This window comes from Molothrus ater, chromosome 13 (assembly GCF_012460135.2).
Source record: "Molothrus ater isolate BHLD 08-10-18 breed brown headed cowbird chromosome 13, BPBGC_Mater_1.1, whole genome shotgun sequence".
Classification (NCBI taxonomy): domain Eukaryota; kingdom Metazoa; phylum Chordata; class Aves; order Passeriformes; family Icteridae; genus Molothrus; species Molothrus ater.
The window spans coordinates 4,581,234-4,585,768 of record NC_050490.2 but is presented as its reverse complement, the minus strand read 5'-3'; the positions used below and the strand labels follow the sequence as shown (position 1 = coordinate 4,585,768).

Genomic DNA, 4,535 nt, shown 5'->3' with positions numbered 1-4,535 from the left:
GGCGCTCCCCTCGGGCCGGGCCGGGCGCGGCGCGGGGGTCGCGGCGCTGCCGCGGGGGCGGGGCCGGGGGCTCGCGGCTCGTAGTACTCCAGCGCGCGCCACCCGCCGCCGCGATTGGCCCGGCCGCGCCCGCGTGACGCGCGGCGGACGCGCGCGCGCCCCCTCCGCTCCCGCGGACCGACCCCGCGCGTCGGCCCCGCGTTTCCAAGGCGACCCGGCAGGAACGGCGGGAGGCGCGCGCGGGATCGCGCGCGGGCGGTCCCCGGGTTCCTCCCCGCGCGGCCGCCGGTCCCGCGCGGGGCGCGCGCCGGGCGCTGGCGGCGCGGGTGCCGCGGGCAGCAGGTACGTGCGGGGAGCCCCGGGGACGGAGGCGCGAGCGGGGAGCCCCGGTCCGCGCCGTGCCCCGGCGCGGGCAGCGCGTCTCGGCCGTGCCCGAGCCGCGGGACCGTACCGCGCTCCAGCGCGGGCGGCGGGTCCGTGCCGTGCCCCGTCGCGGCCGTGCGCGGCTCGGGAATCCCGGTCCCTCCGCCTCCCGGGGCCGCCGCGCGCCCCGCCGTCCCCGGGGTCGGGCTGGGCGGTCCGGCGAGCTCCCCGCGCCGCGGCGGCGGGGGCCGCGCTGGCGGGTGAGCCCCTCCGCGGCGGACAAAGTTTGGCGGCGGGCGCCGCCTCCCGCCAACTTGCCGGCGGTGGGGCCGGGGGCCCGAGGGCGCCGTGCCGCGGGCCGGCCTGCGGCGGGGCCCGAGCCCCCTCACGCGGGGTCAGCCGAGCCGCGGCCCGGCCGGGGCGGTGCGAGGGTCGCTCCGCCTGTACTGCGGGGCCGGAGCTGCGTTCGGCGGGGCCGGGGGGGGCTCTGGGCGCTGAGGGGCGCCTCACGCATCGCGGCCCGGCCCGCGCGCCTCCGGACGGGCCCGGCCGGACAACTTCGGATGTGCGGATCCCGAATACGAACAGCCCCGGTAATGCCTGAGCGGGAAAGTTGCTTTTATTGTGTGTGTGTGTGTGTGTGCAAACCCACCCAACGGTGGTGCCTCAGCAGTGTCTTCACACAAGAGTACTCTGTATCTGTAAGGTGCTGCATTGCTTCTTGCAAACCCCCTGTCCTGGAGTAGCATCATTGCTTGCCCCAACGAGAAAAGGAATAGTAGTTTCTTTTCTGGGGTCGAAATCCAGTTAGAGTGCTCTTTACTAGGGAATTTTCGGTTTGCCTTCCTTAATGCGTAATAAACTTAACAGGCCTTTTTGTTAGATTTGTAGAGATGAAATCTAAATTGTGGGGACTGATGAGCTGTAATGGGACAGCACGTCAGAGTAACTTTTCTTAAAAACAGTAGTATGTGAACATGCATGGTTTCTAAGCTTGTTAGCATCCTGAAGTTAGGAAAAGGCTCTGCTAAGCGTGTCTCCAGAATTTCTTGGTTCTTAGATGAAAGTTTAAGAGCAAACCGATGTACGAGCTCTGTATTAGAGCATGCACCTGACACCAGTTGTAACAGCTGCAGAAGATTTTATGTGTAAAAGAAGTAAAATGTGTAATGGTGTGGGGGTATTTACAGCTGTGAATGCAATCAGCAGAGAAGGCTCGTTTGTTGGAACGCAGGGCACCTCTCTCAGGCACATAGTCAGAAACTGCTGCTTTGCTATGTGACTCTTAGGAATCCTGCTATTTTTGTAACACTTATTACTGGAATTTGAACAAAGAGGGGTAAGCAGCCTCTGTACTTTTAACATGCTGTAATAACATTACTAACCAAGTGTGGATTAGATGAAACAGTACTGATAATAATTTTTGATAGCTCCTGTGAAGATGCTGAGAGTTCCTGCAGGACACTTGTAAAAGGGTTTTTGCTACCACAGTCACGTTAGCTGGGGGTTATAAATTAGACTGTACAAAATAGTAGCACATAGGTGCTTTGCAAGGAGATACTGCAATTAGCATTGTGCACCAGGTATCTTGTATGGTAAAATGTGTGTCTTGATGCTGCAAACAATGTCTGTCTTGTGAGGCAGAATACTCTGTGCAGAGAAGGAGAGGAATACTTCTCATTTACAGAGGATGCAGAATAAGAAGCAAGTGTGTGCTGCTTGAAACGTGTCATGGTTCCTAAATGCTGGGAAGAGTGTGCCCACAGTCAGCGAGGGGATGGTGTGAGTGAGGAGCCCATTCCCGAAGCAATGCATGTGTGTACTCATCTTACTCATTCCTCTGGGTTTCTGAACAAAGTGGAGTTTTTGCAGCTCTGTCCTGATGCAAAAGTGTTTAGGGCAAGATGCTGTTTTCGCCTGAAGGGTGAAAAGAGGTGGAAGTTGCACACAAATTGAGATGTGGTTATCAGGTAGTAATTGTGCTAAAGACAGCAGTGGACAGCAGGGATGTGAAGCAAGAGTACACATCTGCTATTTCAGCCACAAAACTGGAGTAGTAGGTACGATAAAGATCTGAACTCGCACTGGTTTATGAAAAGGCCGGTAAGAAAATTAAGATGTGAGCTACGTATGCTTGCAGTGTGAGTACAAGTGCAAGCCTGCTACTCAGCTGAAGTATTTTCAGATCTTGACTGACAGCATAAATGCAGAACATAACAGTAGCTGTCTCCCCTCTCACTGTGCCTGTTCCCAAAGGTTAGTTGGATGTAAGTGTGATTACAGTTCTGAAGGTGCCCTGTACAAGATGCTTACAGCTCATTATGCTCTCCTGGCCCCCAGTGCTGTTCCACCAGGTGGGTTCAGTGGTGGCTCCCCCAAACCTGGCTACCTGCAGCTTGCTGTTTGTCTCTGCTGGGCTCTCACTGCGGAGCCTGAGGCTGCAGTGGTGTTGCATCACAGGGGGACAGGACTCACAACATCTCCAGCAGGATGGAGCTCATGGTTACCCTGTTCCTGCACGTGATCAGCTCCACACTGGAGGAGAAGCTGCACTGCCCTGCGAGATCCTGACACGACTAAAATTTACCTGTATCATCAGGATTCGTGTAAATTAGTTGCATTACCTGGCAATAGCACAAGAATTAATTGAATTGTGTTACACAGGACAAAACTGCATCTTTTATCAGAGCAGCAAACGGGGTGTTACTTCAATCACAGTGGTGCTCAGCTAAACTGCTTCCTGGACAATGGGATTAACAAACAGAAAAAATACTTTATCCCTATGAGCAGAACCAATATTGACAGAGGAGACCAAGCTGGAGTCCTTCTGCTGCATGGGTTAACATCTAAAGTGTCCAATAAGTGCCATTTGCAGAATCTACATTTCTAGTTGGCGTATGAGAGGAGGACTGAGGTTTAATTCCTCCTTTTCCTCTCCTCACTGGTTCTAGACTGATTGTGTATGCTGCTGAAGGGTATTTGCCACACTCTTGTTAGGTTCAGTAGTAGGAGGATAAGTCTGGAATAATCACTGGTGTTGGAAAATGGGGAGTTTTGAATTTTTTGACTTGTAAAAAATTTCTGAACTTTTGGGACTATTTTTGAAGTAGGTGGATATGAGCATACTTGGTGAAATTCCATTTTCAAGAGAAGAAGAGTAAAAAAGTAGTAAAAGGTTGGCTTCTTACTGCTCTGGGGTAGAACTTTGCTGTTGTTCATTCTTTGGCTCTAGAGGTTTCTGTCCAAGGTGAATTGATGTGGAGGGATAGAATGTAAGAAAATAAAGATAGTGCAGAAGGCAGTCTCACACCTGAGGAGTTGCAGCTGTACCAATCACCAAAGATTAGGAACAGGCCTGCCCTTAATAGGCCACAGCTGTGTCTAATAAGAAGATGAGTGCCACAAAAGAGTGGGGTAGCTGGGTGAGGAGGGAGATGGAGTTTGTTGGCTGTGCTGTGAAGGGAGATGGAGTTTGTTGGCTGTGCTGTGAAGAAGGAGGAATCAGTGCTGTGAGGAACTGCCCATGAGAAATCAGTGAGAAGGTGTGGGACTTTTGAAATACAATGACAACAAATTGAAACCTTTTTTCCTCCAGATTTGTAGCTGGTGTGTTGTGGGCAGCAGCAGGGTCACCTCAGTCTGTCATATTTCAGCCCACCCATTTGCTGGGCTTAGAATTTGGTGTGGCAAGTTGATGTATTAGGGTTTAATTCTTAATTTTGTTATAAGGTCCCAGTGAAACCTGTTGCCTCCATGTAATCCCATTGAAATCACTGGGTTTGCGTGAATAGAGTGAAGTCAGGCCTTGTAAATTCAAATAGCAGTGGAGGCTTTCTGATGATACTTGTCAATAATGTTTATCAAGTAAGCATCATAAAATGCAACATCAGCTCATTTCTTGGTTTATTCCTCTGTCTCACTTGCATTTTATTATGTTCTAGAGTTCAGCATTGCTTTGATGTGTTTCAACCAAAATTTCTTTGGGGCATTTTTTGTATCTTTCCTTAGATCTGTAAAGCAGTGTGTGTGCCTATAGCATTACACACAAATAGAAGTGCCTTTGGAAATGAATGTTCAAATCCATTGGTTGCAGTGCTAGACCTGTAAATCAGCAAATACCTGAATTAGGGTTGTGCAGCTACAGTTCTGTGTTCTGAGCCACCCTGCTCGGT

At 52.0% G+C, this 4,535-nt stretch overlaps 1 protein-coding gene across 2 annotated transcripts in view; it reads left to right on the top strand.

Annotated features, from left to right (window-relative positions):
* Positions 1 to 256: 256 nt before the first annotated feature.
* TMEM266 (transmembrane protein 266) overlaps positions 257 to 4,535 on the top strand; it is an 84,346-nt gene continuing 80,067 nt past the window's right edge. The window contains exon 1 of one of the 2 annotated variants that reach the window (XM_036389375.2): positions 257 to 342. The gene's annotated coding sequence lies outside the window, so the exon portion shown is untranslated. Of the gene's footprint in view, positions 343 to 867; positions 957 to 4,535 lie in introns of those variants that run through there. The other variant, XM_054516222.1, reaches the window with a different exon arrangement.